The 23,510-nt window shown below is 44.4% G+C and overlaps 1 protein-coding gene across 13 annotated transcripts in view; it reads right to left on the reverse strand.

Moving 5' to 3' along the window:
* si:dkey-237h12.3 (teneurin-3) overlaps window positions 1-23,510 on the reverse strand; it is a 335,156-nt gene that overhangs the window by 113,001 nt on the left and 198,645 nt on the right. Inside the window, exon 1 of one of the 13 annotated variants that reach the window (XM_035425594.1) lies at window positions 10,080-10,464. The exons of the other annotated variants lie outside the window; for them this stretch is intronic. The gene's annotated coding sequence lies outside the window, so the exon portion shown is untranslated. Of the gene's footprint in view, window positions 1-10,079; window positions 10,465-23,510 lie in introns of those variants that run through there. 13 annotated transcript variants of the gene reach the window in all.

Below are 23,510 nucleotides of genomic sequence, written 5' to 3' on the forward strand. Positions count from 1 at the left end.
CAAGGCCACGGCTTAGAAAAGAATTGCTGCTTTCCTGTGAAAAAAAAGAAAATTAAAAAACATCCTCCATTCACTCCACGTGTTCACTTGGACAAATCAGTTAATGAGCGCTTTCAAAGAAGACCTTGGAGGAACTGTTGGGGACCTTAATCAAAATTATGCAGAAGAGGCCAGTCATTAAAAAAAAAAATATCACATGCATCCAGTTAAGAACAATAATTTTCAGTACTTCAAACAAAACGATATAATAACGCACATGGGAAATCTAATTGTGGGATTAGGACCAACATGGTCTGCACACAGTCAGTTGCTTTTGATTAATATGTGTCTCCACAGCTATGATTGAGGAACCCGAAGCGTTCCACCCAATTGGATCCTTGAGTCAGTTCCAACTGGACGCAATATGGGCCAAAAAGCACCATTATCTCCAGAGCAGATAAAAATCCGTGGCAACAGATTATCGTTAAAGTGTGTAGGAACTTGGTGAGACATGAAAGGGTCCGGGAGTGTCTTTGAATAAGGGAGTAATCTCATGTACCCCCCCGCCCCCCCCCCCAACCCTCCCCCTCCCACTCCCTCTCTCAAAACTCTCTATCTTCCCACTCCTTCAGAGAGACAGAGGTGTGTAGCTGCGTGTTTCACAACACAACAATCTGTCTCTCCACAGCACAGGGTTTCCTCTGGATGGGCAAAGGCTTTTCTCACAAAAAAAAAGGCTCCAACTTTCACAAGGAGCCAGGAGAACGACTCCACGGACTGCCAAAAGAGTTAACGTAGTTATTTATTCTGGTTGCCCACCTTTCTCTGCTTCCATTGGCTCTGTCTTACCTCCCTCTCTCTGCCTTTCTCTCTCTCTCTCCCCCTCTCCCTTTCTCACTCTCTTTCTCTCGCGCTCCCTTTATTTTTTCTCTTGCTCTCTTTCTCTCTCCTCCTCTCTTTCTGTCTCTCTCCCTCTCTGGTTTTTCAACAGCGAACGTAGGGAATCTCAGCTCCTGAATCCACGGCACTGCGTAGTTTTTTGTTTTTTTTCACCACAGTAATATAAATAAGGAAAGCCCGCTGCCGCTCGCAGTAATCTTCCAGCCACACTGTAAATAGAACAGAACTAGCACAGCGCTGTACGTCAGGGCGTTTAAAGAAATATATATCTTAACAAAACACAGAGCCGATCTGGAAGTGGGTGAAATCCACTCCCAATAGCAAGCGTTCTGTGTGGCTTAAACAACTCCACACAAAAACATGTTTTCGCTTAAAACCCCCTTCAAAAATACGAATTAAGTAAACCTTGTTGACAACAGCGGTCAATTCTGTCTTAAATTCAAGGGAAGAAATGGTCTCCTTGGCAGCTGAATGCTGTCTTAGTATATTGTAAACTGCCATGTAGGTTTTCCTTCCAAAACCAGAAGTATTGTCTATGAAAAATTAAACCAAGGTTTACAAAAAAAATAAAAAATAAATCTTCTCGGAAGAACACAGATTCATCCTTGAATCCCAGTGCTGCGTGATCTTTGCTAAATAGAAAAACACTTCACATCCTAAGTTGTGTGACAACACAACACGACGCAGCACTGTGTGAACTGTCACACTGAAGTGCTCAGCAAACAGCCAGATTTATAACGGAAACTGAGGGAACGGTTATTTCCAGTGTGCAAGTGTGTGTGTGTGTGTGTGTGTTTGTGTGTGTGTGTGCGCAGAAGATCTAACTGCTTCTAAATGCACTGTGAAGTACGCCAGTGTGCTTTTCGTTCGCTTTGCCACATGCGACGTGCCAGCGTTTACGGGCCATCGGTGGGACATGATAAAGGGAGCAAGCTGCGAGTTCCACTCCGCATGACGCACACAACCGCTGACTGTACGAACGCTGAGCAAGCGTAAATTAAACCCACCTTTTTCATTTATGACCTGGCAAAAAAAACACAGCGACTGTCACAGCAAACCTCCCCAGTAGCACTCTACGTGTTATTGGGCCGCCACACGCTAGCAGGCCAGGGGTGCACTGTAGCACATGGCAACGGTTACCGACGCGCTCGCTTCCAAACGGACTGTTGCGAAGCATTCCGGAACACTCCTTTCATCTCTTACCAACCGACTGGAACGGGCAGCTTCTCTTACATTAGGGGAAGAACAGGGGGGGAAAAAAGGAAAAGAAGTAAAAAAAAAAATAAATAAATAAATAAAAAGACTCGGGTTCAGGCTTTGGTCTCCAGCAATCGTTTTACACGTTTCCTCTTTGAACTGTCAATCAAATCCCGAGCGTCAACATTCAAAGTGAGAACCGCAATTACTTAAAACAAGCAATAACAGCCTGCCATCGTCAAGGCGTGGAATACGAAATGAAAGAGCGGTATGTCGGTGTTTGTTGTAATGCATTTTCTGTAATTTGCTTCTGCTGTTCACACAGCACATGTGAAATCCTGAGGATAGTAATGACCTTTAAATGAGCAGAAAAAAAAAAAAAAAACAGACTTCCGCACGGATTTGTCCCATTTTTCTCCACAGACTTACTAAGAACAGCGCTTCCCAAAACAACTCATCAGTTATCTGCGATGCAAGCCTGGGGGTACTCCTTCAGATCCCTACGTATAAGTGTGCTTCACCAGGCAGGTTTTAGCCTACGTGACTGATCCTGAGTTCATCCATCCCCCTGGACGTGACAGATGAGTCTCTACACAGACGAGCCGTCTCAAATGGCACATTTGGGGGGTGGGGGGGCGGGTGGTTTGGGGAGGGGGGTCGTTGTGAATCAGGACTCCGACACAAGTCCTCCAGTCACTCCAAGAGCCTTTGATTTGTTTCCTGGGCTCCTTAATGATGACAAATACGTGTTTTTTTTTTAAACTCCGCCTCCCCTGGGATAACCAATCCAGATCGCGGAGTCATGTATCTATGAATGCAATCAAACGCTCCGCAGACAAATCCACATCTTCAGCTTCAATCAAGCGCACAGTGATTTCCAGCAATCATTCGAATCACAGCTACAATTACATAAGCAAGTTTGCTCTGGCTGTGCTGCCAAGCGATATCAGACGAAGATGAATCAAGAGCAGAAAGTAATCAAATCAGTTGACTTCCTCCACTCGAAAGATACAAAAATATAACTAATGAAATGGACGGTAAAACGCATAAAATAAGGAACAGATTTTACAACTCCAAAAATATTATAACATGAGCACTTCACATTTCAACACGCGATGTCCAGACTGAGCTCGCGGTGCGAAAGAATTGCGGCCAAAAATATTCAAAGGCGTCAACGCTAACGTGCCGTGACAATGGTGACTGGCACCTCATCAGCTATGTGTTGGGCAGCAGCAACAAAAAAAAAAAAAACAAAAGAAAAAGAAAGAAAGAAAAATGTCTAAAAGGCAACCTAATTAAATGCATGTTCTTCCCCTTCAAGGAATTCCTTCATGTTAACCCAGAGAAATAGCAGGACAGACGATCCTGGGCAGAAATATTTGTTTAAGCGGTCTTTTATTGGAGGATCAAACAAGCCTTGTTCAGCCACGACTTCCAGGCTTGCTGCCGATTAATTCAAATTAAATATGGTGGAGGGGAAACTGCAGGCAGCAGCTGAGCATGCGGTCAGTAATATCCGAAATATGCAGTGTAAAATGACTGAGCTGAGGGGCGTTGTTTCCTTAATTTATAGCCTTTTTTCCCCCTACATTTTGTCCCAGTTACAACAAGAGAAAATGCAATGCAAAAAGCTGGAAGATTCTAGTTTGAGCATTCTACCAGAGTTTAAAACATCAATAAAAATGAGGCACAAATGTAATTAGGTTTCCAACAGAAACTATAAGCCTAGTAAACATCCCGATATAAATTTGTTTTTTTAATCAAAATAAAATTTAAATTAGAGGTAATGGGTGCCCAGGGTGTCAAAGAGGCACCTCATTTTTTATGTTCATTTTGGCAACATTTTCAAGTAATGGATTTTTTCATGATTTTTTTTTTTTTACAAGAGGGGAGAGGGGTAAGGTAGAGTGGAGTACTCCTTTTGATTCTGGAAAATTCTATTTTCCCATGCCAGTTGAATCATACACCCCAACAAGAATAGATGTTTCTCCTCGTCACATCAGTACATAAATGATGAATGAATAGACCAAGACGCAGAAGTGTCGATGCAGCATTACCACGTCGCACTTTTCGAAGAAGAGAAACGAATGTTATTTAAATGAAGGGGGGGTGGGGGTGGGCAATAAACATAACGACGCACAAGGAAACACAGAAATGCGAGACGACATTTGGAAACAGGACTACCGGAGGGGCCAGATCTGCTGATTAATTAGGATCGGAGGGGGAGTGAGTGAGTGAGAGAGGGGCCGGGAGGCCGGGGGATGGGTAATCAGTAATCCCTGACATTTTGCGTGATGGTGGAGGGTGCAGAGGGGAGCTGTCATAAAGTAGCCAAATGGCTTTTTCCACCTCCGCCAAGGGCACGCGCCGGAGGCTGGCAGCCAGAGAGAGAGACCATAACGATGCAGGCCCAACGCAGGCCCAACACAGGGCCGACGCAAGGCCCAACACAGGGCGGACACAGGCCCAACGCAGGGCCGACGCAGGCCGATGCAGGGCAGACGTAGGCCGAAGCAGGCCCAACACAGACCGACCAGGGCCAGCGCTGAGCCGACGCTAGGCCAACGCAGGCCCGACACAGGGCCGACAGGCTGAACAAACACCCAACACTGACCCCGCATCGGTGTCATGTGAGAGCTGATTCAAACATCACCACACCTGTAACAGCCGGTAAAGCACACACGCACACACGCACAGACACACATGCACGCACACACACACATACACATGCATGCGCACACACACGCACGCACACACACATACGTGCACAGACAAGCACTCACACACACACACATATACACACGCAAGCACTCGCACACAGGATGTTGTAGGTAACTAATGGCTTTTTTTCTCCTGAAAAAGCAGAAGCACAACAAAGGTGGTGCACACAATCGCTGTCAGATTGATCCGGCATGAAGCTTCTTCCTGTAACTCAATCTCTGCCTCCAGGTCACAACCCGACAGACCTCTAACAACCCAAAACAAAGAGGTATCCCCCTTACCTCCCCCTGCAGACACTATCAGTTTAATTACTAATGACGTCCATTGAAATGCCTGTCAAGCACGCTTTCAGGCAGGCGGGCGACGAGTCGAGAGCAGAACGCCTTATCAAATTCAGATTTGTAACTAAACGTGCAGCCCGATCCTTTAATTGCTGATCACAGTCCTGAAACCAGGATCAATTCCATTCTGCAATCCAAGGGTTTTAAAAAAAAAATGCAGGGCCAAGGTCTGCTGTGCCATTGAAGCGATGCCTCAGAACTAACTCTCTCTCTCTCTCTCTCTCTCTCCCACTCTGTCTCTCTCTCTTGCTCCCTCTCTCCCTCTGTCTCTCTCTCTCACTAGCTCTCTCTCTCTTTCTCCCGCCCATTCGCTCTCTCTCTCTCCCTGCTCTCTCTCTCTCTTTCTGTATCTATTCTCTCTTCTCTGCCTGTGTGTGGTGGTTGATTGGGTTAGTTTTTATTTCTTGTTGTTTTTTTGAAATACAGTAACTTGTTCTCTCTCTCTCTCTCTCTCTCTCTCTCTCTTTCTCTCTCTGGGCTAAAGTTGCTGGCGTCCTCGTGCCCTTGTTCGCGGCGCCCGTGGCGAAAACGCGGGTTCCCAAGCACGCTTCCCCTTCCGCACCCCGTCCCGCCCCTTTACACCCATTTAAGGGTCCCGACCGGAATATCAGATCCAGGAATAATTACGCCTTTTAATGTTTTAAAAACGATCCCTCATGATGATTTTTCTCCCGGATTGAAGGCGTACTGCCCTCAGCGGCGTGAATAATTTAGCGCCGCCGCCATCGGCCGCTCGGAAGTCGGTTGATGACTGTTCGCGGGGCATTCTGAAGCCATTGCCTCTACGTTTGAGGCCGTGGTCTCATTTCAGGGTGACCTCACTCTCTCTCTCGTTCCACACTCATGTCCCTCTCTGGGAAACTCAACTGCTGGAACTCAGAGTCGCTTTAAAATAATGTGGTGGTATACCCGAGATGCTGATGCTATGTAATTGTTTAATAACCGAACTGAGTCGAATAACTCAATGTTAAACTACTATGAAAAAAAAATCAATTTTACACAAGCCACCATTTTACTTGTAATGCATCGGAGGGAATGCTGATATAATAGGGTCGCACCGTAATCAGATTACATAAGGTTAAGAGGACGAGCAAAAAAAAAAAAAAAGGACATATCGCAGCTATTGCTCGGCAAATTATCTGAATGGTTTTCAAGAAGAATAAAAGAAAACAAATTGCACCTGCCTTCATGTGGACAGCCCCCCCCCCACCAGTGACTCCCCGAGGATAACAAACGGATGAACGAATGCACCACCACCGCCAGAGCAGACCCTTACGTAACGCCTTCGCAATAAATCACAGCAGGCTCGGGACGGGGATACAGCACCCCAGAAACGATGAGCACCGTGTCGCGCTTCAGACCACGGCGCAAAAAACAAGCCCCCCGTCGCCGGGTGAGCGTACGCACATGACCCAGGAAAACGGCCCCTCCGCGTTTCCCGCTCGATGAATCTGTCCTTTTAACTTTGGCCCGCCGTTTCCCACGGTTACAGTACGCGCCTGTTGTTCCGCGTCTTAACGAGCGCGCCCGCTCGCGCCGCGCGGCTCAATCTGTCACCGTCTCCCAGGGTGACGACGTAGCCCCCCGACGCCGTGTACTAAAGCGCACGCAGCGGCCCTCGGGCCACGCCCTGCGAATGCTATCACACAAGGTCAGTCCGGGTGAACAAGCCGGAAAAGGAGAACAACGTGTCATCGGCAAAACAAACCCGGAGGTGTGCGTACACCGTACACCGCAGAGGTGCAAACACAAATTTACAAAAAAAATATAAGCAAATGCTAAATTATCATTATCGCGTAATTATGTAAACACATGTGCAATTAGTATAAATATAAACACAATTATGTGATTTAGGTCAGGTAACTGAGAGACTGCGCACTAAATACAATTATGTGCTAATCAGCCGAGTCAAAGTTGTACTGATGCCATTTTACACAGAACAGTAATGATAAAAATAATGCATTTAAATTGCTACATTACCCAGTAAACTTGTCGCAGGCAAATCTGTTCAACAGCACCTTTTGAAGAAGGCCATCCTATATTTTGTTGTAAGCTAATATTTCCAAAGGTGCCTGTTCATATCTCTCCAGCCAGTGTGCACAGCCGTCATGACTACAGTGGATATATTCCACAGCAGAAGATAAGACTGTGATAAATTCTCAATGAGAAGCTCATGAATGATAGAAGAGTCAAACAAACAGGAAATGGTCACCTGCACATTGAATTGCTTCTTATGCTGCTATGCTGTGATTCAGCTATTTGATACCCAGATATCCTCTTATAATTTATCCGAAAATGGTCGTAATTACAAAGTCATTATCACCACACACACATACACGCACACGCGTGCACACGCACACACACACACACACGCGTGCACACGCACACACACACGCGTGCGCACACACACACACACGCACACACACACGCGTGCACTCACACTGACAGGCTGCAGTGATAAGTTGGTATTTGCGGGCTGCGATATGCGCTCTCTAATTTATTTCGCGATCTCGGCGAGCATCTCCATTCACGCCACGGTGAATGGGTCCAATCTGCAGCGATCTGGCCTCCTGCCAAGGCAATAAAAAAAGAGAGAGAGAATATTCAGGGACCCGCAGTTTCAAAAACCCTCCTTTCGGCATCTCTCAAGGGCATCGTATACCCATGATGCTTCGCTCTATACCAGCTGAGCCGTAATGTCTGAAACGGCATACGCAAAGCACCACAGAGTAAAGGTCCGCGTCGTGAGACAATATAAACGCTAAACTGTACCTGAAAAGCAGAAATAAAAAACGGGGACCGCGCGATATCTGCGGTTTTAAATCTCTTATCGGCTTACGCCTGACACGGTCATCTTTGGCTTTATGCTGTAAGGGAGAATTGATTTTTTTATTTTTTTTTGAAACAGTAAAACATAATGTGAAGGAAATGTGGAGGGAAAGGAAGATTAACACTTCTGTCTGTCGATCGCTGAAACTTCAAGGCCTCCATTCCTTTTTTATACGCATTCTCAACTGATTTTCCATCAAAACGCTTTACATCATTAACTTCAAATGCTATCAGATCTGAAAAGCACGAAGTGTGAGAGCCTCAGCTATTTGTGGCAGAAAACTGATGCTTATTTTAGATCAGTTTAATTTTAACCTAACCTTGTGGCTTTTTTTTTTTTTAACAGTACGTCATCAACGACTGGCACACTCAAACAATGGAAATTAATATTTGCTGCAAAATTCATAAGCTCTAATTTAATAAGAAATGTGTGCAAGTCCACATAAGGATAACTAAAATGGTGTGACTAAAATAATTAATCCCAAAACATTTGAAATGTTTCCATATATAGGCCTCCTTCCCTCATCTATAGACAGGAACTTTGTTAACTGAGTCATCACCCCCTCCTCCCAGTCCACCAACGCCCCCCCCCCCCCCACCACAATGGATTTTTTCGGGATGGTTACTTCTTATATCCCACCTTTGGTGGATCACAAATTAGACAGTTTGGTTGCTAGGCGATATTTTCCCATTTACAGAAAGTACAGCCCCACTGCACTCACACTATCCTGTAGCATTGTTCCCAACCCGGACCTATCATTTCCCCTATTATTATTTTCGGGGTTTGCGCGCTGATTCACGCAGTTTTCACACCTCACAAGGTGTGCTGATAAGCATAACCCGGAACCACACCATGACTCAGGGGGTCACAGACTTGGAATCACAGCTGAATCACCCTGTTCTCCCCCCCGCCCAACCCACATAAAAAAAAACCTAAAAATCTCTGACACTACAAAATCTGAGACAAGCGAACTGCGCAGCATCTTATGATCTTGGATTCGGCAAGCGTTGCCTGAATCTTAATACATTTTCTGCCTTCAAGATGACTCCTGATATTCAGGGAAAGTATCCATCTGCGGTATGTACTCATATCTACCAATATAATACATGTACATGTACTATATGTATGTGTATGCATGCATGTGGAATATGGATGGACGTAGGTGTGTGTGTTGTTAATATGAATGTGTGCATGTGCTATGTGATCACAGCAAATATCTCAGTGATTCATTCTCCCACATTCATTACAAGAAGAAAAATATTGCTTCCAGAATACAACAGTCAAATTAAGTTATAGTTGAAGTTAATAATAATGCAAGCGACCTAGGTTTTACCAGTACCTCTGAAACAAAGGTTCATTTGCAAGCGTAACCTGATACTGGAGAATTCCAGGCTTCAATCTGTTTCCAATTACTAGCACTGTAAGTATTTCTAGTCTGGAAGAAATGACTTTCAAACACCTATTTAGAGGGAAAAAAAGCTTTACATGTGTCAGGACATTGTCTAAAATTACTAGACATGGAATTGAAAAAACATGGAAACTGCAAAAAAAGAAAAAAAAGAACAACATGGTTTAAAAATGCCATTTTTTAGCACATTAAATAAAACAAATAAATTAAAAGTTACTGGCCGTACACCTCAATTAACTGAGAACTCACGTCATCGGCGAGAGTAGATCGAAAGGGAACGAAAGACACAAGTACCACCAAGGCCTTCACGACTGAAACAGCAGTGGCTTTAATATGCACTGGCTGGCTGATATTGCGACTTAAAATTCTGACCACATTCAAACCCAAAAACAGCACTGCACTGCTCCAACCAGCTATAGCTGAGGTACTCAGTAACGTAACACTGTCTACCAGGATGTGTCCTTTTTCTTCAATTTAAAAACATGCCAAATAAAATTTTAACTTAATATAAAAATTATCATGAATTCTGAACTGCACATTTCCTATGACTTATTTTTTTTTTTAAGCAAGAAGACAATACAAACATTTAAGTGATAAAAAAAGTGACATTCCTTCGAAACAAACCGAGCATATAAAAATAGCCGCAGCCAGTCGGCCGTTTTTTCGCTAGGAAATAATTAGCGAGTGAAAGTTGAGCTGTTACCTCGGGAAAATCCGGTAGTTGTTCCCCAAAGGGTTAAGCAGGACCACCGCTCGAGCTCAGACGGTGAGGAGGCAGCCGTGTCGGTCGAGCAGGAGCAGGCGCAAGGTACCTCCCGCTCCTCCCATTCCACACTCACAAGGCACGCTGCAGGAAAAAAAGGCTCCCACTTTTTTTTTTTTTTCTCCCCCAAGGAGCCGGGAGAAGGACTTCACAGGAGACCGCCAAAAGAGTCAACGTATCCCGGGCAAGGACTGGAGAGTCAAACGGGAATCGTTCTGATTGCCCACCTTGCGCTGCTTCTCCTCGGTTCTGTCTTTTCTCTCTCTCTTGCTCTCACTCTCTCTCTCGGTCTCTGTCTCTCTCAGTCTCTCTCTCTGGCTCTCTCTCTCTCCTGCTCGCTCTCTCTCTCTCTCTCGGTCTGTCTCTCTCAGACTCTCTCACTCTCTCTCTCTCTGTCTCTCTCAGGCTCTCTCACTCTCTCTCTCTCTCTGTCTCTCCCAGGCTCTCTCTCTCTCTCTGTTTCTCTCAGGCTCTCTCTCTCTCTCTGTCTCTCTCAGGCTCTCTCTCTCTCTCAGGCTCTCTCACTCTCTCTCTCTCTCTCTGTCTCTCTAAGGCTCTCTCTCTCTCTCTCTCTCTCTCAGGCTCTCTCTCTCTCTCGCTCGCTCGATGCGAAACGGCGGATCCGGCGCTGGCAAGTTTAACCGCTCTATCATGTATCGCGTTACGGAGTCCGGTCCTCGCGCAGCGGCGAGCAGCGATCACGCCTGATAGGCTGAGCTTTGTCTGTTTACACCCAGCAGGGGAGGGAATCGGGGAAGGAGTGCAGGAGAGAGAGAGCGAGCGAGCGAGCGAGCGAGGCAGGGAGGGAGGGATAGAGAGAGAAGATGTATGGGAGGGGGGTAGGAGTGTTGGGGTGGGGGGTGGGAGCTGGGGGTAGGGGGGGTGGGGGCGGGATCTGCCTCTTTTAACCGCTTGGAATCTTGTGTTTGTCCTCATAACATGTCTTCAATCTCTCCCAGTTTGCAGAAGGCTGCAGCAGCAGCAGCAGCTGCTGAGGGGGTAACAAAGCACACCACGGCATCAATTCACTTTGGGCTCACACTGGATTATACATAATGGTAAGTCCAGGCACTGGGGTAGATCAAATCAATCCCCTCCCATCCTCCCCCCCCCCCCCCCCCCCCGCCTTAAATTTTGCTCAATATTCTTTGGACGAAGCTGCAGAAGTGGTCTCCATACATCTCGAAGGTCTGAATGAAGAACTGTGGAGTTCTATTGTGCACAATGATCACTGCACTCCTACAGAAGCACATACTTTGGCTACAATTCATATTCAGCTATACTCACACAACTACTGCTTACATCTAGTTATTTTCCCTGCTACTTCAGTACTGGGAACTGTTTAACTCACAAATTACTATGATCAATCCTCAAATTTCTTTCAGGTAAGTATAATTTATGACAGTTACTGAATAATGGAGTATAAAAATCTCTTTTTGTTCTTTCGTTTTATGAATGTTTTCTGGCCAGGCAGGAAAATATTATGAACTTAACCAAGTCTCCAAACTCTGCATGTGTTTTGGCTATATATCAGCCTGTGAAGGTTTGTTTCAGGGGAAATCAATAGCAATCTTTTTCTTTTTTTTTCATCAGCGAGGAGGGAGATAAAATATGAATGTAAATATCAGGGCCCTTTACCAATTTTTTTCTTCAACACCAGTTATCGAATTTACCCAACTTGTTTTCGCACAAAAAGACCTTACGTTGCCTTGGTCTAAATGCAGCAGATTCTGCCACCCCAACTCCCCCACCCCTGGTGAAATTTTGTTAATTTCTGGCAATTAATTCCATCATCTAAATTCTTTCCCATATCGACTGGAGATCTTTGTGATGCGTGTAAAATGCCTTATCCCCAGCAATGCCTAGAAATACGAATATCTTTTTTTCTGAAATGGTCATTTCACAAAGCAGATACTTGCAACAAATTCTCATAACAGATGCTATCGTGGCTAATCTTCCCCCAGGTTTTTTAACATTGACATCCTCACAGATGATCACAAAGTTCTAACATAGCCCTTGAAAACTTGAGGGTGTCATGGTTCATCATCAACTATTACATACTTTTTTGAGGAACAAGTGTCTAAGGGAGTGGCATAAAGAAGCACCTACTTTTGTGCAAGGAAATGCTGCAATGTGCCACTCAAAAGGGATCCAATTTCACAATCGTGGGTTATTACAATCTGCAAATAGTAATCGTAAGGTGTACTTCATGACATAGTTCAGTCTGTTCTTTTTTTTTTTTTTTTTTTTTAAACAGGTACTTGCTAGAGGAAAAATTGAATACAATAAAAGTGGAGATTCAGAGGTTCAAAAAACGTAGCTCTTAACCTCACAGTGCTTTGTCCTCAACCAGCAGTGAGCATTCCTGGGCCTTTACATTTAAGATGGACGTACATATCATAAACGCATCATCTGTCAAGTCATGAGTGAGGGTCCCACAATAAGACTAAAAATATATTTCATACGTCCTCTTATCCTCTGAAGTATTTTATACTCTTTCCAGAAACAACTTCCACTGCATTTAATATTTATGTGGTCATGCCTAATTCAGTGGCTCAGCCATTTGTCTGTCTCCGCTGATACTCTGACAAGTGTCCTGGCCTTTTTTTAAATTTTATTCTTTGCACTTTTCCCATCCTGCCCCACTGCGTTTCTGTTACTGCGACCCTCGCAGACTTCATACTTTTTCATCCATCCCCCTGCGCGTTCGAACCCGCGTTCGATTTTACCGTTCGATTTATTTATTTATTTTTCCCGGCCAGATGGCATTCCAGCTTTTTTTTTAAAATAAAAATGTCTCGCAGAGTACTTCGGGAGTTTGAAAAAGGAGACCTAATTCCACGTAAAAATAAAGCGCTATCATGTAAGTGCCCTCCTCCTCGGGGCTGGCATCGCTCAGGTCCATAAATGAGGCGAATAATGCCCGCGGAGCCTGTTTTACGGGTCCTCCGTCCCCAGATAGATGAAACTGCGCTCCTTCAGACTCCAGAGCGGCGGAGGCGGGAGAGAGCGCGCCATTTTTGTTCCTCCGTGCAGTTCCCCGCATGGCCCATGACCTTCCTTAACCGAACGGCGACCGCGCGGAATTGTAAGGCGCCCTCTTTTGTCGACGGCCTCTTCAAGGAAGCCTTCTGAATCTCGAGGCGATGTGGGTAAAAAAAAAAAAAAAGAATGTGACCTTCGGTGTCCAGGATGAAAACGGTTTGGAAAGGCGCGCGTGATTGACCCGTCCCTCCAGGCCCAAGCCCAGATCGATAAAGACCCCAGGAATGTGGAAGACGCACTGTTCTGGCCCCACAAGGTCACCGGTGGCTGTGATGGGCTTCGCAGAGCGACCATAGCTCCTGGGGGCGGGCACCTCTCTGTGCTTCCCAAGGTCAGCAGAATCTACCCAACAGACACTGGATGGAAAGGGGCGTCTAAATTAAGAACCGCGTCATGAGAAGGGCCAGATCGCCAAGACTGTTTAAAAACATTACAGGCATTTAGCAGACACTCTTATCCAGGGTGACTTACGCAACTTTTTCACATAGCATTTACATTGCATCCATTTATACAGCTGGATATATACTGAAGCAATGCAGGTAGAGTACCTTGCTCAAGGGTAAAACGTGGCCGATTCCGAGAAATCGCCAAGGAAAAGCCACTATTAGCATGAATCGCTATCATAGAGGAGGACACCACACGTGCGCACAAAAAACTCATCAAACCATGACCATGGAAACAGTGACCATGCATCTAAAACTCTCTGCAACCGACATTTCAGTTTCATCTGCAAATTACCAACTGTAGGATCTAATGCACTCACAAAAGGACATAAATGAAAACCCCTTGCTTCCACATGAAGATACTAGTTGGCCATAGACCAAGCTTTCATTGCATTATTCAAAAGACATCCAATAGGGCATAATGGGCTATTGATTTAACAAGCACATTTAGAAAATTGTCACATTAACCAAACCAGATTTAATGTGCAACGTGTTTTTCCGTACAGTTTGAATGCATGAATCTGGTGACTCGTTCTCATGAAAGCCTGCAGTTCAAACATCACGATATGTTACAGAACCGAAAAGATTATGCAACCAAGACTAAATCCAAGTCTTAAATAGAATCTCCAATATACCACATTATCCCAAAATATATTTAATACAGATTTAATGGTTTTACTGCATGTGTTAAAAATCAATTTACATAAATGTAATGATTGCTAAATTAGAAAAAAAAATTCAACAGTGGGCGTTTGAAAGGCCAATGAGCATTTAATTTTGTAAAATCTGAAAATTATATAAGTCCTCGGTAGCAGTAATTCACAGCTCCGATGCGACTTAATTTCTGTGTAATTTTCGCTCCGCTCTTTCTTCATTTTGTGCAGACACACACACACACACACACACACACACACACGCACTCTGGGTGAAGTTCAGGTAATTACAATTTAACAGCGCCATGATAACATAATCGTACCACGTAGCATTAGCACCCCTTTACCCAGAAATATCGAACGCTGTGCGGAGTGTTTCTCAGCTGCAGCCCGGCTGTTAATAATCTCCAAAAGCATAAAAACAACGAGATCGTGTCAATGGGTATTTTACTGCAGATACAGAACCGTAACAGCCAGCAGCGGGAAGGTTCAGTTAATGTGCCGCAATTCTCTGGATATTTGGAGGTGCAAGCCAAAACAACCGGCAAGCAGGAGCAGCTGTTACATGCTAGTGTGGGGGAGAGACTTCATGGGAAAGGGGGTGGAGGGTTGGAAGGGGGGTGGGGGGGGGCTTTATTTCCTTTCTATCACTGTCAGGTTTGTCCTCGCAGTGTCATGGACAAACAACATGGCTGCCAAGCGAGGGCTTACAGAGTTGCTCGCTGCACACATTTGAGTGCACTTTTACAAACAAATACATTTCCCTCAAATGGATCTAGATGGAAAATCACATAAATTATATCAACGCCTTCTTACCGTTTACCTTTGTATTAATTCTAAACAACATATAAAGTGTCCAAAGTAAAAGCATTCTTTCGCAGTGCAAGACCAGATCCTCGCAGAATATGGTACACATTTATTTTGGACACAGTGTGTTCCCACAAAATAACAAGTCACCATATACAGTGATAAAAGTTGATATTTATATTCTGATTTTGTTCCCACCTAGCGAAATATAAATCATGTGTAAGTTGACCTTCATCCCAGGTAATGCAATACGAGGATATTTTGCTCATCGTATTTAATGATGCCATATTTCACCTGGCTGCAGCAATACGCTATTTCCAAAGGTGCCTTACTTTTAAGGGACGTGATAAAAGATGAAACGCCTCAGAGTCTCTGTATAGAAGATTATAATTGGGACCAAAGAGGAGCTTGGAGTGGCCTTCCTGGGGAATAGCCATCAAATGAAAACGCAAACCTTTCCACGGGCAATGTTGATCTATTTTCCTGTCGAAAATTTTGCCCTTTTTTTTTTTTTTTTCTTCTCTGAGCCATCGGTGAAAATACCACCAACAGTGTAGCAGCTTAATTCCCCCTGAACTCCTGTAGAATACGCAAAGAGCAACAGTTTACAGAAATATTCGCCAACAGTGCTGGTAATGGCGATAAACGCATCTAAATTGTCAACCCGCGAAGGCTCAAGAGTTCAACAAGCACCAGACCTCAGATGAAAAATAAAAAATAAATAAATAAATGAAATGGGAGGGTAAAAAAACGAGGAACTTCTTTCTAATTTTTTAATGCATACTGATGTTTATGCTACTTGATGTGCCGAGAGTGTCTGCAGAGATAATGCTTATTTTAGAGAGGGCAGTTTATCTTTTCTCTAATGGCATTTGAGCACTGGTCCAGCTGCACAATATGGATTAAAACGCGCGGGGAGACTTGGAGGCTCGGTGGGGTGCAGAGGATTTCGGGGGGCTCGGCTCCCCGTGGAGAACCTTGTGTAGGGGGCACCCCAAGAGGCCCGGGTTCACCGAGCCAGTTTACTTAGATCCACGCTCGTTTATTTAGATCCCCGCTCCTTTCCCACGCAACAACAAAAAAAAAAAAAACCCACACCGACGCATAAGCGAGAGATGGAGGGAAAGAAAGGGAAAGAGAGAAGAAAGGGGGGGGGGTGGGGGTAAAAAAAAAAAAAATAGCAAGACAAAACAAAAGTGGGGTTTCAAAACCGATTCTGTTCTGCTCAGCTGCCCGTCATGCAAATCTCACCATAATTGTCGCTCCGTCAAAAAGATTTCTAGCATGCCGCGATGCTAATTTTACTTTCAAATGGTCCAAATAACACTTGTCGTTGCAGAAAACTAGGGGTGGTGGTGGCGGTGGTGGTGCTGGGGGGGACGGGGGGGGGACGGGGGGGGACGGGGCACTGGGACCTCAACTGAAGTTAATCAGAGGTCCTTCTGTTTTATTACGGTGAAGCCACTAAGGTCTGACTGCAGGGTGCCAGCCCTGCTATTTGGCCACAGTTAAATGGAGCAGGTGATTTTCAGTCTCGTCCATTACCCAGAGGTGAAGCCAATCACAGGAACAATCAGCACCGTGTGAACAGTACGCCGCAGACCAAAATCTGACTCAGGGCTCAAAGAACAACTAATTATGTCAATCGGACTCTAAAAAAATCATCAACTTTTACACAGCTTTTCCTCTGCCAAAATTACAAATGCTCAATTCAAGAGTACAGCACATCAAAAATGCACAAATTCTCTCAACACAATGACCCGCTAATGCTATTAAAAGCAATCAATTTGTTTTGTTCTTTTTCTTTATCTGTCCTCTCTTTGAAGCCATTAATTTTTTTTTTTTTTTTTTTTTTTTTTTACGTGGGCATTTATTTAACATGCTAATTCAAATCAGACACAAGCACAGCATTTGATTAGAAAAGTTGTTTGTCTCTGATACCGGGCGATGTCTTTCCAAAATCATCAGGTGGTCAAAAACAAACACATGTTTACCATGAAGCCCCACCACATTAAAGGGGCCATGGAGTTCAATCTTGATCAACCCCCCTAGGAGGGGAAAAGACTATTGGAAGCTCTAGCTTTAAACTTAGCCCGATGCTTTACATTTCAGATTAGCCGAATGTAACCTGGATTACTGCGAGGCACACATCAAAGATTTCCCCTCAATCTCTCTCCGGCGCGATCAATCTGCTCAGTATGCATGGAGGTGACAGTCCAGCATGTTCCTATTCAGGCTCAGCAATTATTTGACTGATTGGGAATCGATAGCAGGGAATCTGGCTGGCTAATCATCACCAAAGGCTACAGAAACAATGACTTTCGTTCGGCCATTTGTCTTCGGCGAGGACGCCCGGAATCACGCCGCCTTCTCATCGTGGCTGAGGGACCGCGCTTGGAATTAAAGGACTCTTTTGGGGTGTGGCGCAAAAACGGCCAGCTGCACTTGATGAAATTAAGATTTCTCGTGTTAAGACAAAATGGATTCACGCTGGCAGGCCAGGATGTTGTTTTATTGGGTTCTTCCCCTGTACCTTAAGGCAAACCAGAAAGGTAACGGTCAAATCTGTTTACGATTTTAGAACCACACAGCTACTCTGACAGGAAATACAAATATACACATTGCAAAAAAAGTCTCAAAAAATAATATTCATAATCATAATTTGTCTGGAATTTCGTGACCCAACATTGTTACTTCCATTCACCTTTGGACAAGCTACTGACGCAGGTAAGTGGCATAACTATGAGTAAGTATCCTACCCCCAGTCGCTGTAAAAGAAGTAGTCTTAAGTATTACTGGTCATAAACATTTTATGAATAGGTTATAATTTTATATGCCTCAGGAATACATTACATGTTAATGTACTCATTGTTGCAAAAGTCAGCATACAACATTTGCATACATTATGACAAATAAAATAATTCCTCCTGGTACTCCGGATTCCCACCACAGTCCAAAGACATGAAGGTTAGGTAAACTGAACATTCTATGAGTGTGTGAGTGAATGGTGTGTGTACTGGACTGGTGACCTGTCCAGGGTGTATTCCTGCCTCTTGCCCAGTGCATGCTGGGATAGGCTCCAGCACCCCCCTGCAACCCTGAGCAGGAATAAGCGGGTACAGATAATGGATGCAGATAATGGATGGATGGATAGTTCTGTCCAACTTGTAGTTGAGCTCGGGTGCAATTTTATTTAAGCTGCCAGTTGAAAGTATCCAAAGATAAAAAGTCAATGCAGTACTTGGGGGTTAAAATGCTCTGTGTAGTACATTCCCCAAGCAGCTGTTTGTGCTGTATTAATGCACTAGTAAGCCTACACAAGCCTACATAAACCAAATATGACTCTTCTTCCCGCAGACGAAGAATGGAATCACTCACCAACCATTCCGTGAAAAAGCCTACTACCAACAACGCCAAATCCAAGAAGAGCTATAGATTAAATTGCCCTGAAAGATTAATGATATCAACCTCACTTTCAAGAGCTGCCATCAGATGCTTATGAATTTATATTTTAATCCATCCCATGTCTAATTTTCATAGCTGAAATATAAAATGAATATGTGCTGCGAATACTGATGCGATTATGGATAGCAGGAAGAAATTATTATGAATAACCGCCATATCATACAAAAAAAATAACAGGACAAGCCAAAAATCAAGCAATCACACCCATGAACAAAAAGACTGTAATTTAAGACTTCACAGGTTCATGACCAATTTTTTCTTGTAAGACAGCCAAGATATTCATATCCTTTTGGTTACTGGCCATATTATATTAACATTTTGGAGGTGAATAACTCTTACTAGCCTTCATCCAACATGTGTGTTTCATTAATAAAGCACATTTCCTTGGGACAGAAGGGAACAAAAGAAACTCATCCACACTCCACATGTTTTCTTTGCAAGAAACACACTTAATTCTCACAGCAACAAAATGTAAATTTACTTGGACCAAGAAGTAAAAGGAGAACATGGGCCGCGATTCTTCCAAACAGTGTAGATTAGAGGTGATTTAAAGTATGTTTGTTCTTAGCCTTGTGAAAAAATAAATAAAAACAGAGATACAGAGGAATTCAAAGCGAGACAAAAGTTTTCATACCTTCCCACCTTACACTTGGCATGCACACACACACACAGAGGAACCAGAATCTTTAAGATAATGGCGGTCTTGCCTTTACAGATTTGGAGTACCATCGCATTCCGTAATTCATTTATAGACAGAACACAGAAGATTTTGCTCTCGTTCTTCCCCCTCATAAGTTCTCAGAAATCACACACTGTCAGAGCTACAGGGAGCAGAGTGCCAGGAAGACACGGGGTAACCGTCTGTGCAAACACACACAAAAGGAGCAGGAGTATTTGTCAGAAGACGGCGTGTAGTACCACCGTTCCCGCCATTAACGCGATCATTTGGCAGCTTGCTGAGCACCCAGTTACAGAAACACATCCTTCTTCCGCAGTCTCGAGAGACCTGCTAAAATCTCCACTCCGAGTCATTAACCAGCCCTGTGTGCAGGAGGGGCCATTTTCCCAACGATGCTAAAACACTGATGTCATTACTGCTGAAGCTTGAATAGAGGACCACCTTTCTTTCTGTTTTTATTTTTAAAAATCTTAAAACAGAACATGTTAATTCTTGAAGACAATTACAAAAGTGTACTTCTGAATGAAAAAAAGAAAAGAAAACTAGGGAGGATACTTTTAAGCGGCTCACAAAAAAAAAAAAAAAAAAAAACGAATTTCCTCCATGTTCCAAAAAGCCCCGTTTCCTTTGCCCTCCACCACAGTGCCATCGATGCTTTATGCCACAGCGTGTGGAGCATCACCCCCGAGATCTAAAGGCGGCGGTGACAAAACCCAAAGCGACAGCGGTTCACCTAATCCTGCAAACGCCCCGTCTCGCGCAACAGGTTTAGCATACCACACCAGCGAGGGGAACGGGCCTGCACCCCATAACCACCCCAACAGACAATGGCTCCTTTGTGGTCACTGGATACCACGGAAACAAGAAGATATTTTTTTGTGGCCTCTTTTTTCCTTTTTCCTTAATAATAATAATAATAATAATAATAATAATAATAATAATAATAACAATAAAAATAAAAAAAGATAATTTACAGACCGCTTTTAAATGTTTTTTTGTGATGGGATATCTGTGGTTTTCTCTTAACGTTCCTTAAATCCCCGGCATTAGGCGACTGCTGAAAAAAGTAAAGTGCGGCAACCTTTAAAGATTGGATGCAGCGTTATGAAAAACAACCCCCCCCAAACCCCCCCCCCCCCACCCCCCCACCCCCCCACCCAACCCAGCGCTTAAAGGTTACGTCTGTATAAAAGACAGTGCAGCATGTCAGCCGGTGCCCCCGAAAGAGTGGACGACAGTATTAATGGAAGCCCGTGAAATCCGAATTCACTCGGGTTTTCCCTTACCGTGAGGCGCAATTAATCCAGCTGTCATCCAGCACCTGGTACACGGACCCCTCCTCCCTTCTTTTTGCCTCCTTAAACAAAATGGAGGGAGTAAAAGAGTTCTTGCTAAATATGCTCACTGAGAGTATTGGTCTTCCAGGATAATGGGGCATTAGAAACCATTAGCTCAGACATATTGTTAAACACTGTAGTCTAGTCTACACTTCCAGAGTGGACTTCAAAACGTTTTATTTAATGCATGTCTCTTGCTGCACGCATTGTATGCCCCTTCTCTAAGCTAACGGTCACCAAGAGGAAACAAAAATGCAAACGACCTGTATCTGTATTTAGGAAAGCAATGAGTTGGCAGGACTCATTTAGTTACAGTAAGTACAGAAAATACAAACCCATCATTATTTATTTCAACACAACAGAGAAAACAAGCCTCTACAGCACAGGTCCCGTATCGCCCTCGGTAACGCTCACAGGATTAAAAATAAGAAATACAGCGCGGTTTCCTTTTTGTTTTTTCTGCAAGCATTAAAGAATATTTTTCAGACAGAAAAATCTTTCAGACACTGATCGCCAGTGACTGAGGAGATGCTTTCATGGACATTTTCGAGACCCTACTCTAATGTAACCTATATTTAGAATCAGCAGACAGTGGGAACCGTAATGAATCAAGATTCACGTGGCAATGTGAACTGGGTGAAGCCTGAATATAAAGTCTGCAAGGGAGTGTTTATTAGACAGAACAGAAAATACTCCTAGTACGAGACAGAAAAATGGACAGTTTCACCAGCCACACTGGTGTACTGTTCTGTACAGATGGATCCAAACCGTTGGACGAATACAGAAGATAGTAGGAACAGAATGCTGAGAACTGCAAGATCAATAACAGATGCCTCAGCCAGCATGTAAAAACAAAAAAAAAACAAAAAAAAACTCACATACTGCATATTACTGTCCCATAGGAACGGGATGGACTTCCTGACCACGGTAAGCGAGGACAGGAAGCAAGCTCTTACGATCAACACCTGCACACTTCAACATCAGGGACGACATGTCAGAGAGACAGCCTCCTGATGCTGCATATCAACATAAAAGCACCACGCTGTGGCTGACCCAGCCCATGAAGTATCCCAGAACAGACGATGGTCCAAACTGCTCTTATGGGGCGACATACTGTAGCTCAGGAGGTAAGAGCGGCTGTCTGGCAGTCGGAGTGTTGCCGGTTCGATCAGATGGGTGAATGAAAGGCATCAATTGTAAAGCGCTTTGGATAAAAGCGCTATATAAATGCAGTCCATTTATGTTTAGCCAAAGTCAAGTATTGCATCACTTAGTCACAAAAACACAGTACCATTACGACTTTTTGAGGCAGGTAAAATAAACAAGTGGAATAAATAAGCAAATACGTTTCTAAAAATACATACTTACAAATAAAATGAGCATTAATTATCTCTATGTGGGAACTGTTTTGATATTGGCTGCCAAGGGTAAAATTGTCAATGGCCACAGGACAGCCACTTATTGGAAGGTTAAGGGCAATACAAAGTCAGGAACCCAGTTTATCTTAATTTTTTCTGTTGTTCATATGATGACTTATTTCACAGGATAATTGGGTTTAATTAATTCATTTATTAATTTATTTACTTTTGTAAAATTGTCTAATGGAATTGTACAAATTCCTCTCATAAAATTAAAGGAATTTAGCCGAACTCCATACATCACAATGTCTTCAGAATTTTGGCAAGGGACAACTGGTGAACACATGACACAGCAGAACTCTCTGAACACATTAATGTCCTATTAACATAAGTTCTCTCACTGTTACATTACCACATGACTGATTACAGTGCAAATAATAACAATAATGCTCAAATACACAAAACAGTATGGCACTATTCATTAATATACGCACACACAAACTGTAATGCTCAACTTTACCCAATTCCACATTCTATTGACTTCCAACCACCGCGACTAACATTATTTTGGTATCATGGGGTGAGGAAAAATACTGAAAAATATATAGAGTGTGAGATATTAAAACGGTCAGTTTGTACAGTGGATTCCTGCACGGCACATTCTGCTGAGGTGCAGAGGGATTCAGCCAACGCACACAAACACGGTCCACGTCCACTTTATAACACACGGAGGGGACGGACGTCCCACCGTTACAGCCGGCTCGGCCGAGCACACGCTCCAGAGCTTTCCCGACCGCCACCGTGGTGGAGCTGCACGCTGAGGGTGCGACGCACCATTTAACCTCCACAATGTGTGATCGGCCTGCCCCCCCCCCCCCCAGTCTGTGAGTTGGGCCTGGGCCTGGCCCCCCCCCCCAGTCTGTGAGAGCGGGGGCTCCCAGCTCACTAACCTCCCGTCCCGGCCTGAGAGCAAGAGTCACGCAGACTACAGAAGGGAGAACAAAAAAAAAAAAACAGCCCAACTTGGGCTCAGCTCCAGCGCCAGGCTTAAAACGGCCTCCTGCCCAAACTTGAGGGGGTAGAAGAAACTTTCCATTAAGGCCCCGAGCCAAATGCCGATCGGGTGTTTTGGTAAGTCTGCGGGTTCCTTACCGCGTGCCAGTCCGTCGGCTCCGCGCTGGTACGGCAAAAAAAACAGACAAAAAAAAAAAAACGCCGCGGTCAGAACGTGCGCGGGATCGACACTGGGTCGGGCGACAGGGTTGCTGGGGCCTGCAGACACGTACCCTCCGGTACCCCGCCGCCCTAATCTCAGAACAGAAACACAGAGGCTTGCCGCTCGGTGGCAGGTCTGCGCTAAACCCCGAGCGTTACAGAGCAGGCTGTCACCCGGGCAACCGCTAATTACGGCTAACGCAGGTATACCGCCGGAGAGGCGAGGCAAATCTGCGGGCCTCTGACAGGACTGCGGAGCATGCTGATTCCACGGGGAACTGAAAGCGCCACTTCCTTTTCCTGTAGCTGAATCTCGGTATTAAATATCATGGTGGGAGTGTTGGGTACAATGGGTTAGAAGCTGGTCTC

This window comes from Anguilla anguilla, chromosome 7 (genome assembly GCF_013347855.1).
Source record: "Anguilla anguilla isolate fAngAng1 chromosome 7, fAngAng1.pri, whole genome shotgun sequence".
In the NCBI taxonomy this organism is placed as follows: Eukaryota; Metazoa; Chordata; class Actinopteri; order Anguilliformes; family Anguillidae; genus Anguilla; species Anguilla anguilla.